The sequence below is a fragment of the Mauremys reevesii genome, linkage group 5 (assembly GCF_016161935.1).
Source record: "Mauremys reevesii isolate NIE-2019 linkage group 5, ASM1616193v1, whole genome shotgun sequence".
In the NCBI taxonomy this organism is placed as follows: Eukaryota; Metazoa; Chordata; order Testudines; family Geoemydidae; genus Mauremys; species Mauremys reevesii.
Genome location: NC_052627.1, coordinates 140,499,463 through 140,518,241, shown reverse-complemented (window position 1 = coordinate 140,518,241; position 18,779 = coordinate 140,499,463). Strand labels below are relative to the sequence as shown.

At 50.2% G+C, this 18,779-nt stretch overlaps 1 long non-coding RNA gene across 1 annotated transcript; it reads right to left on the bottom strand.

Moving 5' to 3' along the window:
* Positions 1-13,701: 13,701 nt before the first annotated feature.
* Positions 13,702-14,282, bottom strand: LOC120407157. The gene is made up of 2 exons (XR_005599820.1): positions 14,050-14,282; positions 13,702-13,904 (listed from the first exon to the last, which is right to left on the bottom strand). It is a non-coding gene; the product is annotated as an uncharacterized LOC120407157 (long non-coding RNA).
* Positions 14,283-18,779: the final 4,497 nt, after the last annotated feature.

Genomic DNA, 18,779 nt, shown 5'->3' with positions numbered 1-18,779 from the left:
TAATACTCTGGAGGAACACAGCTACTCTGAACATTTTTGTAGGACATTTGACTTAGTTGGCGGCTGACCTGGTGACACCTAAGTGCCCCCATGAAGTCAGAGGCCATGCTGCAAGTGGCCTGCCTCAGTTTCCCCTCCTCAGTGACTCACAAAAGGCTTTTACAAGTCTCTTAACAGCAGCCCTCTATGGATTTTGGTTTATTAATAAACATTCCAAGTGCGGTTCTCAAGCCCAGCCATTTACCTCTGTCTCTGGTCACTCCTAGCCTCTTCTGCCTGAAGTCTCCCACCCCAGGTGTCAGAGTTCCTTGCTGGGCCTACTTGCTCCCAGCAGCCTCTGCTCTCCCTGAGCAGTCTCACTGCAGGGCCAGCAGCATGGCTTCTTCCTGCTGCTCTTCTAGGGGAATCAGCTGATTTCTGCCCAGCTGTGCCTCTCCAGAAATCAGGGTTGGCTGACCCCAAGAGCTCTTGTCCATGAGGGGCAAGTCACCCTGAAACACACCCACTCATCCAAACCCTTAGACCCTTGCCCAATGCCAGGGCACCTTCTACAGTCGTTATTTCTTCCGTCACCCCTTGGTCTGTTTTTTCCAATGACTATATCTCTGGCTGGTTAAACCCAAGGAGCAACTGGGCTGGCAACCTCCATCTCCCCTACTGGGAGAGAAGCCCATGCCACTCGTCCACCAGCATTTCAATTTGCCACTCCAAGCCCCCTTGCCTTTGGCTAGCTCATCTCTTTCTTGTAGGACCTGCTGCTTGTCCTCCTTCAAAACACCAAGTTCCTGATGGTACCTCTCCTTCAAGGCAAGCAAGACACTAAGGTCCTTTCCTGTCAATACTGTGATTAGCCCCTTTCCACAACCAGCAGGCCCGTCCCGCCAGTCCCTAGCCATGTTCACCCTTCGGGCATGTCCTCCAGGGCCAATTCTCCTTGGCTCAGTGTCCTTTTCTCATGCCCCAATAGCAGTGTGCTCACTAGCAGGAGGAGCTGCGGTGTCCATCACCACCCCACTGCTTCTGGCTCTTGCCTGAGGGGCTAACATGTTTCCTCAAGCATGCAAGCAACTGCTCCCTCCTTGAATTCTCGCTCCATTGGGTGTGGCGTTCCCTTTTTACACCTCCTCTTTTGCAAGGCCCTGGACCTCATTAGGATAAGTCTTTACAACACGTCCTGCCTTCTGTTGTAATCATCGAGATGGACTGTAGGGGCCCAAAGAGTCAGTGGTGTTAATATGACCCCATCACTGTCCAACATTAAACAAGTTCAGTATTTGCCACACCGAGATCTCAGCCTGCTTAGTCCCAGGGCAAACACCCCATTAAACATCCTTTGAACCTTTTATTACAGATACAGAAAAGGAAAAACAGTTAAAGCCTTTGAATTATAAATAAGGCTACGATTTTGTCATGGAGGTCACGAAAGTCATGGAATCTGTGACTTCCAAAGACCTCCGTGACTTTGGGTGGCTGGGAGCTGCCACCTCCTGCAGTAATAGGGAGCTGTGAGGTACCCTCGCCACCGAAGGCAGTGAAGATACGCCACAGCTCTTAGCTGCTGTGGGCAGGGGGGTACCCCACAGTTCCCTGCCTCTGTGGGCGGCAGGGGTACCCCTGCAGCTCACCAATCCCAACACCTCCCTGCCACGGACCCCCGCAGCTCCCCAGCACCACCACGGAAGGGGCTCCCTGCAGCTCCCCCGCCCATGGCAGCAGGGGGATGCCCACAGCTCCAAGCCATGGGTAAAGGGGGAGCCGACAGCTCTGACTACTGGCCACATGTTGTGTGCCCCTTGGAGGACGCTCAACCTGCCCCCTTGCTCCTCTCCTTTTTCCTTATATGCTCACAGTTCTTAACGCAGCAGCCCCTGCTGGCATGCCCCACCGCTCACCACTGAAGACACCTGGGGGGAACCGTCCACCTCCCCACTGCCCTTGTACTGTCTCTTTCCCAAGTCCACTCCACTGCTCCCACTGCCCAGTGGGCATCCTGCTCTTCCATGTCCAGGCCTCCCACATCTGATACTGCAGGTACTTCCTCCTGCTGGCACCAGGGATCTCTTGGCCATCACTGCTGGGCACTGTGCTGCCTGCTGATGCTGCAGGGGCTGCTAGATCCCCTGCTACAGCTCAGCTAGTGGTCAGACTACAGCCTCCATTTCTCTTTCCCTTGATCATCACAACTCCCTCCTGGGTGGGAGAGGGGTCTCTGCTCCTCCCATACGCCACCTGTCACCGGGCAGCTGCCACCTGCGCACTCCCTCCCTTCTGGAGGGGCCTGCCTCAACGCACAAAAGGCTTGTACAAGCCAATAACCGCAGCCCTCCTTAGGGGCTGGGTTATTAAAGTCACAGACATCCATCCATTTCCCTCCTTGTCAGGTCACTCCCAGGCCTTTCCTGTCAAATATTGGATGGGTCCTGATCTACACTGGCAGCTTTATAAACTCCAGTTCTTGTAGTCAGTGAATTAATGGTCTGCTCACTCCCCAGTCAGATGTCTGCTGGAGCCCAGAGATACCACCATCCCCAGCGACCCTCAATGCAGACATGCCCCCCTGCCTCCCGGAGGTCCAGCAGCTCATAAGAATATAAGAAAGGCCGTACCGGGTCAGACCAAAAGTCCATCTAACCCAGTATCTGTCTACCGACAGTGGCCAATGCCAGGTGCCCCAGAGGGAGTGAACCTAACAGACAATGATCAAGTGATCTCTCTCCTGCCATCCATCTCCATCCTCTGACGAACAGAGGCTAGGGACACCATTCTTACCCATCCTAGCTAATAGCCATTTATGGACTTAGCCACCATGAATTTATCCAGTTCCCTTTTAAACATTGTTATTGTCCTAGCCTTGTGAAGAAGAACTTCCTTTTATTTGTTTTAAACCTGCTGCCTATTAATTTCATTTGGTGACCCCTAGTTCTTGTATTATGGGAATAAGTAAATAACTTTTCCTTATCCACTTTCTCCACATCACTCATGATTTTATATACCTCTATCATATCCCCCCTTAGTCTTCTCTTTTCCAAGCTGAAGAGTCCTAGCCTCTTTAATCTTTCCTCATATGGGACTCTCTCCAAACCCCTAATCATTTTAGTTGCCCTTTTCTGAACCTTTTCTAGTGCTAGAATATCTTTTTTGAGGTGAGGAGACCACATCTGTACACAGTATTCGAGATGTGGGCGTACCATGGATTTATATAAGGGCAATAATATATTCTCAGTCTTATTCTCTATCCCCTTTTTAATGATTCCTAACATCCTGTTTGCTTTTTTGACCGCCTCTGCACACTGCGTGGACATCTTCAGAGAACTATCCACGATGACTCCAAGATCTTTTTCCTGACTTGTTGTAGCTAAATTAGCCCCCATCATATTGTATGTATAGTTGGGGTTATTTTTTCCAATGTGCATTACTTTACATTTATCCACATGAAATTTCATTTGCCATTTTGTTGCCCAATCACTTAGTTTTGTGAGATCTTTTTGAAGTTCTTCACAATCTGCTTTGGTCTTAACTATCTTGAGTAGTTTAGTATCGTCTGCAAACTTTGCCACCTCACTGTTTACCCCTTTCTCCAGATCATTTATGAATAAATTGAATAGGATTGGTCCTAGGACTGACCCTTGGGGAACACCACTAGTTACCCCTCTCCATTCTGAGAATTTACCATTAATTCCTACCCTTTGTTCCCTGTCCTTTAACCAGTTCTCAATCCATGAAAGGACCTTCCCTTTTATCCCATGACAGCTTAATTTATGTAAGAGCCTTTGGTGAGGGACCTTGTCAAAGGCTTTCTGGAAATCTAAGGACACTATGTCCACCAGATCCCCCTTGTCCACATGTTTGTTGACCCCTTCAAAGAACTCTAATAGATTAGTAAGACACAATTTCCCTTTACAGAAACCATGTTGACTATTGCTCAACAGTTTGTTTTTCTATGTGTCTGACAATTTTATTCTTAACTATTGTTTCGACTAATTTGTCCGGTACTGACGTTAGACTTACCGGTCTGTAATTGCCGGGATCACCCCTAGAGCCCTTTTTAAATATTGGCGTTACATTAGCTAACTTCCAGTCATTGGGTACTGAAGCTGATTTAAAGGACAGGTTACAAACCTTAGTTAATAGTTCCGCAACTTCACATTTGAGTTCTTTCAGAACTCTTGGGTGAATGCCATCTGGTCCTGGTGACTTGTTCATGTTGAGTTTATCAATTAATTCCAAAACCTCCTCTAGTGACACTTCAATCTTTGACAGTTCTTCAGATTTGTCACCTATAAAAGCCAGCTCAGGTTTGGGAATCTCCCTAACATCCTCAGCCGTGAAGACTGAAGCAAATAATCCATTTAGTTTCTCCGCAATGACTTTATCGTCTTTAAGCACTCCTTTTGTATTTCGATCGTCAAGGGGTTCCCCCTGGTTGTTTAGCAGGCTTCCTGCTTCTGATGTACTTAAAAAACATTTTGTTATTACCTTTGGAGTTTTTGGCTAGCCGTTCTTCAAACTCCTCTTTGGCTTTTCTTATTACACTCTTGCTCCCATGTAGCCCCAAACAGCAGCCGCACCCCATTCCCCTGGAGTGCTGAACTGTAATATACTGGGCAGCCAGGAGGTGGCGCTGCGTGTCAGACCTTGTGGGAGCGACCCCGAGCCCTACCTAGAGGTTACGGGGTCCCAGGATGGACCCAGCGGGGTGCAAGGAGCCATGACCAGCCTGTGGCTGCTACAGGGACATGGCACAGGCTGTAGGGAGGGGAGCTCGGGCTCTCCCAGTCTCATCTCCCAGGCCAGGGTCCCCGTGCTGGGGTGTGGCAGGCGGCTCCTCCCTCTCGCATCTGGGGGGCTGGTGCAGATGCAGCACCCAGGGGTATGCAGAGCTGCTGCCAGCCTGCGGGCGCTGGAAAAGAAGCTGGGCTGCCTCTGTGCAGGGTGTCAGGCAAGTAGCTCCTGCCGATGTGCCGGTGCATCTCTCTGGCCTGCTAGTGCATGGCTGGTCTTGTAGCTGCAGGCCCAGCCCTGAGCCTCCTGCCCGTCGCACCCAGGACCCCAGGCAGCGGCCAAGGCGCCAGTCTCAGCTAGACCCACACCCCTTGTGGGCAGCAGCCCCTCCCCCATCCCCCCCCGGGGGGAGCTGGCTCCCGCCGCACCCCCCCCCGAGGAGAGCCGGCTCCCCCCTCCCCCCACACCACCCCTGAGAGGGGAGCCCGCTCCCCCTGCGCCCACACACCACCACCCCCAGAGGGGAGCCTGCTCCCCCCTGCGCCCCCACATAACCATTCAGAGTGGAGCCCCTTCCCTGAACCCCACACCACCCTGAGAGGGGCCTGCTCCCCCTCCCCCACCACTCCCCAGAGGGGAGCCCGCTCCCCTGCGCCCCACATAACCACCCCCAGAGGGGAGCCAGCTCCCCTGCGCCCCACATAACCATTCAGAGGGCCCCTTCCCCTGAACCCCACACCACCCCCAGAGGAGCCTCCCCACACCACCCCTCAGAGGGGCCTGCTCCCCCTCCCCCACACCACTCCCCAGAGGAGCCCGCTCCCCTGCGCCCCCACCACCCTAAGGGGCCTGCCCCTGCCCCCACACATAACCATCCAGAGTGGAGCCTGCTCCCCCTCCCTCCACACCACCCCCAGAGGCCCCTCCCCACACCCCACACACACCCAGAGGGGAGCCTGCCCCACACACACCGCCAGAGGAGCCCGCTCCCCTGTGCCCCACACCATCCCTGAGGAGCCTTCCTGCCTGTACCCCACATAACCATCCAGAGGAAGGGCCCTTCACCCTGCACCCCCATACCACGCCCCAGAGCCTCCTCCCCACACCACCACCCAGAGGGGTCCGCTCCCCTGCACCCCCAAATAACCCCCTGAGGGGAGCCCGCTCCCCACTACCTCCACACCACCCTGAGGAGCCCGCTCCCCCCCACTACCTCCACACCACCCCTGAGGGGAGCCCGCCCCACCACCCCCACACAACCCCAGAAGGGAGCCTCCTCCTCCACACCCCCATAGAACCCTTAAGGAGCCCACTCCCCTGTGCCCCAACACAACCCCCAGAGGGGAGCCCCTCCCCGCACCCTCATACAACCCCCAGAGAGCCCACTCCCGTGCCCCCACAACCCCAGAGGAAGCCCGCTCCCCGTGCCCCCCACAACCCCCCAGAGAGAAGACAATAGCAAAAAGCAAGGGGAAGGGAAAACCAAATGCAGACCCAGATGGGGCTACCACCGTCCCAGCCTCCACTGCACCCCTATTCATCCATGGATTCTGGTGCCCAGCCTTGCACGCCAGCCCCTGCTCACCCAGGGCAGTGGCTGGCACCCATCTGTCACACATCGTCCCTTGTGTTACAATGTGGCCGGGTAACACCCTGACTCGTCCGTGGGGGCAGGTGGGGGAAGGCCCCTGGATCACTTGAACCGTGAATGACAAGAACCCTCAGATTTTACATCTCATGAGACAGGCATTTCCAGCGGCCAGGGCCAGATTAACTCTGCTGTGGGCCCAGGGCTATTAGATTTTGTGGGGCCCTGTATACAAGTCTGTTTCCTGGGAGGGAGTTTGGTGCAGGAGGGGGCTGGGGCAGGGGGTTGGGGTGCAGGAGCAGGATTCTGACCTGGGGCAGGGGATTGGAGTGTAGGAGGGGATGCAGAGTCCGGGAGGGAGTTTGGTGCAGGAGGGGGCTGGGGCAGGGAATTGGGGTGCAGGAGGGGGTGCAGAGTCCGGGAGGGAGTTTGGTGCAGGAGGGGGCTGGGGCAGGGGATTGGGGTGCAGGAAGGGCTGCGAGGTACTGGATCTAGTCGGGAGACACGTACCACAGGTGGCTCCCCAGCTGGTGGCGCAGAAGGGCTCAGGGCTCCAGTGTAGGGATATTAAAGAAGGTTTATATTAAACATGGTTTATATGAGAAATGATTATTGATTTATTGTTAATTAATACTTTATAACTTAAGGTTTATGTTAGAAGTAAATTTGTGATTCCCAACATTTAGCTTCTAACCTGCAAGCCACCAGCTGTGTCTGTGTAAAGCCTGCTCAAAGAGATACTTGGTATAAAACTTGTTAAGCTCAAAGAAATACTTTGTATAAAACTTGTTAAACATTAATTCTCTCTAAGTAAGCCAAAACAGTAGCTGTTATAGTGTATAGATAGAGACCCCCACCCTCTGTAAGTTTTCATCTCACTTTATCTTTGCTTGTTAAAAGACAGGGAGTCTCACATAAATTGGTAACACCCCAAAAGGTAAAGAGACAGTGAAATAGATGTAATTAAGATAGAGAATGTATGTGAATGAATGGTTAGGGAGTCACCAGCCTGAAGAATTCAGTGTCGGCTGAAGAAGGTGTCAAGTGGGATCAACCAGATGACCCCCGGAGGGCAAACTGGAATCCACCCACCACACCTCAAAGGAAGGAAAAACAAAACATCTAATAACATGGAGCCAGCCACCTGCTGATTGACTTAGCAACAGCAAAATGAAGCAACTCTCATGAACTGACATAGGAATAAATTCCTATAAAACTGGACTCTAAAGACTGAGGACTTTGAGTCTATGGTTCTGCTGCCAGCCTCCAGGAGCATCAGATGCATCTGACACAGACTCGGCTCCATCCTCATGACCAAGATACCTGGCCAGTAACTTGGCATGAGCAACATCTAGGCTGGTAACTATAACATCTATACAGAACCTGAATGAATGATTGTATGAATGAATGTGTGTGTGTGTATGTATGTATAAGAAATAAGTAGTAATAGAAACAAGTAGAAAAACGTTTTTTGTTTTGTTATGGTATTTACAATAAATGTGGCATCTTTGCCTTATCCCTCTTAATAAGATCCTGCTGTTTTTTATTATATTGGTACAACACCAGGAAGTGGCTGGATGCTGGCACGTCTCTGTGCGCCCCTGGGGGAAGGGGGACAGCGTGTCTCCGTGCACTACCCACAAGTGTTGCAGGGACAGTGCTGGGGGTGGGGGCAGTGTGCAGAACCCCCTCGCCAGGGGCCGCAGAGATGTTCCAGCAGCTGGCTGCCGCATGGGGCTATGGCAGGCAGCCTGGGTGCCCCACAGATCACTGCCTGTGATTTATTTTTGTGGGGATCCCCTTGAGCCGGGGCTCCGGGCTGCAGCCCCTAAAGCCCCTGCCTTAATCCGGCCCTGCCAGCGGCACCTACCCCTAGCACCACCGTGGGGCCAGCACTGACTGCCTGGGGCAGTGCCCCCTACTGAGCCTCCACCCTGCTCCCTGCAGCACAGCGCCCCCTAGTGCCGCACCGAGGCCAGCACTGACTGCCTGGGGCAGTGCCCCCTACTGAGCCTCCACCCTGCTCCCTGCAGCACAGCGCCCCCTAGTGCCGCACTGAGGCCAGCACTGATTGCCTGGGGCAGTGCCCCCTACTGAGCCTGCTCCCTGCAGCACAGCGCCCCCTAGTGCCGCACTGGGGCATTGGGGCCAGCACTGACTGCCTGGGGCAGTGCCCCCTACTGAGCCTCCACCCTGCTCCCTGCAGCACAGCGCCCCCTAGTGCCGCACTGGGGCCAGCACTGATTGCCTGGGGCAGCGCCCCCCCTCCTCTCCCTTAATGTCCTTTGCGGATCATTTGTTGGATTTACTAGTGAGTAACACCACTCGGTGTGACAAGAACATACCACCACCAGCAGGGCACCAGCTGCCTGTACCATGCACACACGTCCAGCTGCCTGACACACTTACCTGGCATCTGAGTGCCTCACGACACCTAATGCATTTACCTTCCCGGGCCCCTGGCAGGCAGGGCAGTGCTACAGCCTCACTGAACACATGGGGAGTGAGACTCAGGGACTGGTTCTATCTCTACAACCACCAAACCCTCCACCCCCCAAATCATGAGATTTTGGGGCCCAGCAGTCCCACATCACCCCACCACAATTCTGCATCCCCCCCTTCTTCCCCAGCCCCCTTCTGCTCCTCCTGCAGATGTGGAGAGCTGATAATACTGCTTGCACAAGCCATACAGCAGTCTGGGCAGGGCACGAACTGACCCCATGGGGAGTGCCTAGCACCTGGCCCATGCACCAGACAGAGCTGGCAGCTCCCCGCACGTGCACGCATACACTATACTCAGCAGTGCACTGTCATGCCCACATGCGCGCACACACACACACGATATGTACAGATGGCAGTGTCTGCATACACATGTGCACACACTATACACAGCGCTGGCAGCACTCTGCATGCACACAGGCACTATATACAGAGCTGGCACACGCATGCACACACACTATACACAGACTTTGCAGTGTTGCTATCCCCAGCTGTGTTAAGAACTTTGCCAAAAGGTCGCTGCTTGGGCTGGAATTCTCCGCGTGGGGGGACCTGCCCTTTTTTAAGTTAAAAGTTTCAGCAAATGCAGTCCAGCCACTCCAGATAACACGGTTAGGAGAAAACGCTGTTTTGCTGATGTTAAAACACCCATAATCCATTTAAGTGAAGTTCTAGCACCTCCATGCTTTGGCTCAAGGCTTGATATTTGGCCAAGGGGGTCTCCCAATCTCAGGGATCTGCTCACACTCGGTGCAGACTATTAATGTTTGGCAGCTGAATATTTGTCTGTTGCGCTTCCTGATCTCAAGGGGCTCAAGTGGATACTTGTTTAAACAACTGCAAACAAAGAATGACTCTTAATGGAATGATGTCAGATGGGAAGGAGGTCTCAAGTGGGGCTCCAGAGATCTGTTCTGGGCACGGTGTTATTTTACATTATAGCATGGGAGGGGATGGGCACTGGTTAGGCCTCAGCTGGAGGACTGTGTCCAGTTTTGGTCACTAACATATAGAAAGGATGTAGAGAAACTGGACGGGATCCAGAGGCAAGCGACAAAGATGATCAAAAGGATTGAATGAGCAAAGGCTGAAGGAAGTTTAGTTTGGAAAAGAGGAGATTAAGGGGGGACATGAATACTTGGAAGGCTGCCATAAAAAAGATGGAGAAAAGTTGTTCTCTCTTGCCACAGAGGGCAGGACAAGAGGTGATGGGGTCAAACTACAGCACAGCAGATTTAGATTAAATCTCAGGAAAAACTCCCTCACTGTAAGAACAGTAGACAATTGAACAGGCTGCCTAAGGAAGTCGTGGGAGCTCCTTTGCTGGAGGTTTTCCAAAGGAGGCTTGATAGCCACCTGCCTGGGATGGTTTAGACCAGGGGTCAGCAACCTATGGCATGCGTGCCAAAGGTGGCACACGAGCTGATTTTCAGTGGCACTCTGCTGCCAGCCTGGGGTCCCAGCTGCCGGCCCCACTCAGTCCGCTGCTGGCCTGAGGTCTCTGCTCCTGGCCTTGGCCTAGTGCTCTGCAGCCACCCCCAGCTGTGGCCCACTGGCCCCAGCCGGGGGCAGTGAGAGGTGCAGACAGGGGCAAGAGGGGGCACAGCTCAGCACCCCCACCTTAAAAATTGTTCCAGCACCACTGGGATATTTTTAGGTCCTGATTTGCTGCTTATACCACGCCACACGGAATAGCGGACTGGATTTGACGTTGTGCGTGCCATCCGTTGCGATCTTTTTTCCTGCTGTGGGTTGAGGGGAACATTTGACAAAATGTCAGCTCCTAAGAAAGCAAAGTTAGATGTCAGTTCATTTCAGCCTTCTTGGACAGACACATTTGGATTTATTCAAAAGAAGAACCATGCTGTTTGTGCTTTCTGTTGCGAAAGTGTTGTTTGTCGCACATCAGGTGTTCGATGACATTTTGAAACGAAGCACGAGAAAACCTTTCTTGACAAAGCAGACAAGACTGAATCGATCAAAAAGCAGAAGCAGGATATGAGAAGCAAAGCTGTGTTTTTAAATGCTTAAGTGTAAATAAAAATCAAGCTATAGAAGGAAGTTACAAGATTGCACAGTGCACTGCAAAAAACGGAAAGCTGTTTACAGATGGGGAATATATAAAAGAAGTTTTTCTCAGTAGGTTTCTCAGAGGTTTTGTTCCATGATTTGCCAAATAAAGTTACGATCGTATCTAGAATAAAAGAACTGCCTGGCTCTGCCAGAACAGTTGAGAGACGCATAAGCGAAATGGCAGAAAACATTAACGAAAGGTAGACGACTGCATTAAAAGACACAGCAGTGTTTAGCATTGCAGTTGTTGGGAGCGTGGATATAAACAACGTTCCGCATTTGGCAATTGTTGCAAGATATTGTGCTTCCAATGAAATCCAAGAGGAACTTTGTTGCCTAAAACCCCTTCATGGCATAGGATGACCAGACAGCAAATGTGAAAAATCGGGACTGTGGGGAGGAGGGGAATAGGAGCCTATATAAGAAAAAGACCCAAAAATCGGGACTGTCTCTATAAAATTGGGGCATCAGGTCACCCTAGCATGGCACAACAAAGGGGGAAAATATAGTGGGAAGTTTTGTAAACCATTTTGAAGAATGAGGAGTTGACATCAGAAAAATATTTTGTGTGACAACAGATGGTGCTCCTGCCCTGGTCGGAAAACAGAAGGGATTTGTAAAGTTACTTGAGGATCAAATTGGCCATCCAACAGTCAAATTTCACTGTATCATCCATCAAGAAAACCTGTGTGCTAAAATTTCTAATTCAGAGCTTAATAATGTCATGAATACAGTGGTGCGAATTGTGAATTTCCTTGTTGCTCGATCTGCTTTGACTCACAGTTTCAAGCACTGCTAGAAGAGATGGACAGTGCTAATAATGACATCCCACTTCACAGCAACATTTGGTGGCTAAGTCGTGGCAAGGTTTTGGTGCACTTTGTAAACTGTTTTGATGTAATCAAGGCCTTTTTGTCGGAAAAAGCACAAAACTACCCCGTCTGTCTGTCTCCAGGGTGCAGGCAAACAACCTCTGTCTCCAGGGTGCAGGGCAAACAGTTCTGGATCTTTATGAAGCCTGGAAAGCATTTGTTGTAAAACTTGCAGTTTTTTCTCGGAATATTCGAACTTCGACTTTCCGCTACTTCCAACACATAAAAGAGCTATCGACACATTGCACTGTCAGTGTCAATGAGATTGGAATGTACATGCAAGAATTGGAATCAGAATTTTCTGACAGATTTCGAGATTTCCAGTGATTTAGCCCAATGCGTTCTTTTCTAATTAACCCTGAAAAGTTCAATGAAAGCGACTTGGATTTGGCTCTATTTCAGTGGATGAGTGTTGAAGATTTCAAAATGCAGCTCATTCAGTTAAAAAGCTCAGAATTGTGGGCATCAAAGTTTGGAGATCTGTGGAGTGCCCTTGAAGGTACTGAAAGAGATCATGGGGCCTCTATTCTGACCTGCTGGACATCCTTGCCAGTGAAATTTAACTGTTTGAAGAAAATTGCATTTGCAATACTTTCAGCTTTTGGATCCACATACATAAGAACATAAGAACGGCCGTACCGGGTCAGACCAAAGGTCCATCCAGCCCAGTGTCTGTCTACTGACAGTGGCCAATGCCAGGTGCCCCAGAGGGAGTGAACCTAACAGGCAATGATCAAGTGATCTCTCTCCTGCCATCTATCTCCATCCTCTGACAAACAGAGGTGAGGGACACCATTCCTTACCCATCCTGGCTAATAGCCATTAATGGACGTAACCTCCATGAATTGATCTAGTTCTCTTTTAAACCCTGATATAGTCCTAGCCTTCACAACCTCCTCAGGTAAGGAGTTCCACAAGTTGACTGTGCGCTGCGTGAAGAAGAACTTCCTTTTATTTGTTTTAAACCTGCTGCTTATTAATTTCATTTGGTGACTCCTAGTTCTTGTATTATGGGAATAAGTAAATAACTTTTCCTTATCTACTTTCTCCACATCACTTATGATTTTATATACCTCTATCATATCTACCCTTAGTCTCCTCTTTTCCAAGCTGAAGAGTCCTAGCCTCTTTAATCTCTCCTCATATGGGATCCTCTCCAAACTCTTAATCATTTTAGTTGCCCTTTTCTGAACCTTTTTTTAGTGCCAGTATATCTTTTTTGAGGTGAGGAGACCACATCTGTACACAGTATTTGAGATGTGGGCGTACCATCGATTTATATAAGGGCAATAATAATGAACAGGTATTTTCACACATGAAATCTGTCTGTCCCTCTCGGAGCTGGTTAACAATTGATCACTCAGAAACCTGTGTGCAGCTTAAAGTTTCCAAATACGTGCCAAATACGACTAATGCACCCTGCCGTCCATCACCACCTTTACGTTTGTCAAAGGGTGGTGATGGACGGCAGGGTGCATTAGTCGATCATAAGAGAGGGATGGCAGGAGAGAGATCACTTGATCATTGCCTGTTAGGTTCACTCCCTCTGGGGCACCTGGCATTGGCCACTGCCAGCAGACAGGATACTGGGCTTGATGGACCTTTGGTCTGACCCAGTCTGGCCATTCTTATGTTCTTTACATACAACAATAGTTTAGTTATATAATATAGACTTATAGAGAGAGACCTTCTAAAAACATTAAAATGTATTACTGGCACGCGAAACCTTAAATTACAGTGAATAAATGAAGACTTGGCACACCACTTCTGAAAGGTTGCTGAGCCCTGGTTTAGACACAACAAATCCTGCATCTCGGCAGGGGGTTCGACTAGATGAACCCTGCTGTCCCTTCTAGCCCTATGATTCTGTGAGGAAGACCAAGGACAGGGTAGGCCCAGTACTCAAAGAGGAGGGAAAGACAATAGCAGAAAATGCAGCAATGACCGAAGAGTTAAATGCCTTTTGCATTGAGATGATTTATTGATCAGCGGCTCCTGCTGCCGGTTCTCTTGGGTTTTGCCAGGTTGCCCAGTTCTCCCGTTGGTTTGGTTTTGTGATGGGGTGGCTGCTCGTTCTCAGGAGCAGGAGGAGTGGACACAGCTACGGCTTCAGAAAACCATACTCCTCCGGTAGTGGTAAGAGCGTCTGCCTGGGGAGAGACAAGAGAAGGGGATGAATGCAGGCCAGCCCGAATACTCCTGGGCAGAACCCTGCTCCAGGGGCTCTTGTTCAGCACCTGCAACATACACGCCTTTCCCCAGTTCATTTGCAGTAACTTCAAACAGGAACTTCACCTCTCCTCGTGCGTCTCCTTCTCCTTCTCCTGGGTCTCCTCCTCCTGCTAGGCCTGGCTCTTCTCCGAGGCCGCCTTCGCCTGCAAGAGCTGATGTCGCGTATGTATCTGGACATTGTCCCTTTTCAGGCTCAGTGGCAGGCAGAGCCACTGGGTTGAACCCGTCGGCCTGTTACATTAGATGATGATCTGACCGAGCTGGGGAGGTGAATCACAGCTGGTCTGTTGTTAGAGAGACTGACAAGCAGGACTCCTTGTGCATCACAATGGGTTTGAATTAGCATCTTCCATATATGGCAATGACCATACATGGACATGAAACTAACCTTAACAGTCACCAGGTCTCAGTGCTGAGGCCTAAACTTTTAAAAGTGTCTGTAATGTTGGGTGTCTCCAGGCTCTGATTTCAACTGGAGAGCGAAGTGCCAAGCACTTCTGCGAATCAGTTCTTAGGAGACTAAAGTTGGACGCCTCAAAATTAGAGGCCACTTTGGGGCCCTCATATTTAACCAATAACCTCTGACCCCAGCTTCCTGACCCCAGGCTTAGGCGGGCTGTAGGATCTGCTGTGCAGGGGCTGTGGGTAGGGAGTGTTCCCCTTGCGGAGGCAGAGTCAGAGCAGGGAATGATAGAATCATAGAATAGGGTTGGAAGGGACCTCAGGAGGTATCTAGTCCAATCCTCTGCTCAAAGCAGGACCAATTCCCAACTAAATCATCCCAGCCAGGGCTTTGTCAAGCCTGACCTTAAAAACCTCTAAGGAAGGAGATTCCACCACCTCCCTAGGTAACCCATTCCAGTGCTTCACCACCCTCCTAGTGAAATAGTTTTTCCTAATATCCAACCTAGACCTTCCCCACTGCAACTTGAGACCATTTCCCCTTGTTCTGTCATCTGGTACTATTGAGAACAGCCGAGCTCCATCCCTTTTTGGAACCCCTCTTCAGGTAGGTGAAGGCTGCTATCAAATCCCCCCTCACTCTTCTGCAGACTAAATAAGCCCAGTTCCCTCAGCCTCTCCTCGTATGTCATGTGCCCCAGCCCCCTAATAATTTTCGTTGACCTCTGCTGGACTCTCTCCAATTTGTCCACATCCCTTCTGTAGTGGGGGGCCCAAAACTGGACACAGTACTCCAGATGTGGCCTCACAAGTGCTAAATAGAGGGGAATAATCACTTCCCTCGATCTGCTGGCAATGCTCCTTCTAATACAGCCCAATATGCCGTTGGCCTTCTTGGCAACAAGGGCGCACTGCTGACTCATATCCAACTTCTCATCTACTGTAATCCCCACGTCCTTTCCTGCAGAACTGCTGCTTAGCCAGTTGGACCCCAGCCTGTAGCAGTGCCTGGGATTCTTCCTTCCTAACTGAAGGACTCTGCACTTGTCCTTGTTGAACCTCATCATATTTCTTTTGGCTCAATCCTCCAATTTGTCAAGGTCCCTCTGTATCCTATCCCTACCCTCCAGCGTATCTACCTCTCCCCCTTGTGATGGTACTTCCCATAAGGCTTTATGGAAATATGCATATGAATGTATATATATAACATGACTAGAATGTGATTTATACTACATATGCCATGTAACATATCTCTGTAAAGATTATGATCTATTGAATCTATTAATCCTATTTGTAGGCATGTATCATTTTTGTATTTGAAGGTATGATTATTGGCTGCCTACTTGTTTGATTCTAAGTAGGGTGTAGTGAAGCAGTTGGTTGGGTTCCTGAGAAAAGACTATTCTCAGTACGTGCCCCATCAAGAAACACTTAAACCAACAATGAACTTGGAGACACCAACCCACATCTGGGCTTTCCCAGGAGTGTGACCTGGCTGGTAAGGAACTCAGTCATGCATGGACATGTGACTTGCCCAGGTGACTCCAAAATTCCATCATGGAGCTGGACTTTGCATAGGAGAGCGGAGGGGGTCCCCACCCACAAGAGAGAGTCTATTTAAGCCCAGGGGAGACCCCTCCATTTTGTCTTCAGCTGGCTAAAGAGGGAGCCTCTCCACCCCCGAAGATACCAGAAAGAAACTGGAACAAAGGACAGTGACTGTAAGAGGGGGTGAGTGATTGCTGGACCCAGGCTAAAAGGAGATTAGTCTGTAAAAGGGAGCATTCTGGAACTGGTGAGGATCTTATCTGTATTTAGTTTGATTAGACATAGATTTGTATGTTTTAGGTTATTTTGCTTGCTGACTTACTTTGTTCTGTCTGTTACTACTTGGAACCACTTCAATCCTACTTTCTGTATTTAATAAAATCACTTTTTACTTATTAATTAACTCAAAGTATGTATTAATACCTGGGGAGGCAAACAGCGGTGCATCTCTCTCTATCAGTGTTATAGAGGGTGAACAATTTATGAGTTTACCCTGCATAAGCTTTATACAGGGTAAAATGGATTTATTTGGGTTTAGACCCCTTGGGAGTTGGGCATCTGAGTGCTAAAGACAAGCACAGCACACTTCTGTTAGGTGCTTTCAGGTAAACCTGCAGCTTTGGCGCAGGTAATTCATACCCTGGGTCTGTGTTGGAGCAGATGAGAGTGTCTGGCTCAGCAAGACAGGGTGCTGGGGTCCTGAGCTGGCAGGGAAAGCAGGGGTAGAAGTAGTCTTGGCACATCGGGTGGCAGCTCCCAAGGGGGGTTCTGTGATCCAACCCATCACACCCCCATCTTAGTATCATCTGCAGACTTGCTGAGGGTGCAGTCCACGCCATCCTCCAGATCATTAAAGAAGATATTGAATAAAACCAACCCCAGGACCGACCCTTGGGGCACCCCACTTGATACTGGCTGCCAACTAGACATGGTGCCATTGATCACTACCTGTTGAGCCCGACGATCTAGCCAGCTTTCTATCCACCTTATAGTCCATTCATCCAGCCCATACTTCTTTAACTTGCTGGCAAGAATACTGTGGGAGACGGTATCAAAAGCTTTGCTAAAGTCAAGATAGATCACATCCTCCGCTTTCCCCATATCCACAGAGCCAGTTATCTCCTCATAGAAGGCAATCAGGTTGGTCAGGCATGACTTGCCCTTGGTGAATCCATGTTGACTGTTCCTGATCACCTTCCTCTCCTCCAAGTGCTTCAAAATAGATTCCTTGAGGACCTGCTCCATGATTTTGCTGGGGACTGAGGTGAGGCTGACTGGTCTGTAGTTCCCCGGGTTCTCTTTCTTTCCTTTTGTAAAGATGGGCACTATATTTGCCTTTTTCCAATCATCCAGGACCTCCCCCGATTGCCACGAATTTTCAAAGATAATGGCCAATGGCTCTGCAATCACATTAGCCATCTTCCTCTGCACCCTCGGATGCAGTGCATCCGGCCCCATGGACTTGTGCATGTCCAGCTTTTCTAAATAGTCCTTAACCTGTTCTTTCTCCACAGAGGGCTGGTCATCTCCTCCCCATGCTGTGCTGCCCAGTGCAGCAGTCTGGGAGCTGACCTTGTCTGTGAAGACCGAGGCAAAAAAAGCATTGAGTACTGTAGCTTTTTCCAAATCATATGTCACGAGGTTGCCTCCCCCACTCATTAAGGGTCCCACACTTTCCCTGACCTTTTTCTTGTTGCTAACATACCTGTGGAAACCCTTCTTGTTACCCTTCATATCCCTTGCTAGCTGCAACTCCAATTGTGTTTTGGCCTTCCTGGTTACACCCCTGTGTGCTCTAGGAATAAGCTAGGCTTGAGTCAAGTTATTCTTTTCCTGGTTCCATGGTCACCCTGGGCCTTTAAGGGGACCATGCTCCAGGTTCGTGCCTGGCCTTGGGTCCCTTCTTGGCATCCTGAAGCAACTCCAGGCTCCCTTGGGGGCAGAGAAAATGAAGGGTCTGGCTCGAGCTTTTCTACCCCAGCATCACCTGCAAGGGGGCTGAGGGGAAGGAGACTCCTAGTGCAGGGGGGGATTGGGAGGTGACAGGAAAATGCTGATGGAGTCCCCTCTCCTCTCCCTTCCATTAGAACTCAGCACAGTTCCCTAGGACAGGTCACAATGTGGCACAAGCTGGCTCTGTTCATCGGTGATCCAGCCAAGGACATCAGCCGGCAGGCCAGTTCATAAATATATAATAAGGAACATGCTTCTCCGACAGCAAAGACTGAATGCGGACCCCATTGGGACAGGCCTACCTTGGAAATGACAAATACCTTTATCAAATTCAGCCAAGATTTGTATCTTCTAATGAAGCCCAATGATTGTATTTATTACTCATTTGTTAGTGGCACTAAAAATATGGGTAGAGATGGGCTCTGCTCCATGGAATTTACCATTAATGAAATCCAAGCGAGATGGATTGGGAACAACATTGAGATTAGCCAAGGGGTAACGTCCCTTTTTCTGGAATCTTGAATCTTGCCTGGCTGCTCTCTGGATCCTGGGACTCTTACACCAGCTGGTCATCAGCAGCGGGTAGGAACACCCCAGTATGTCAGCCATGCTCCTAGCCCACTAATCCTCCTCCTCTTTGCCCCAGCCACTAATGGGCCTCGAGAACATGCAAAACCACAGGGACCTGAAGGATTTTGGGATGAAGATCTACAGGGGAATGGACACAGCCCTTCTGCCACTGGCAGATTGAGCTCCACTGCCTCCAGGCCTGCCGACTAGGGCACGTGCTACCCCGGGGGAAGGTTTCCCAGGGACAAATGGCTTTCCCCGATCACAAGGGTGAGGAGTATAACAAACCCACATAGCTGACAGTAGGGGCTACAGAGGAA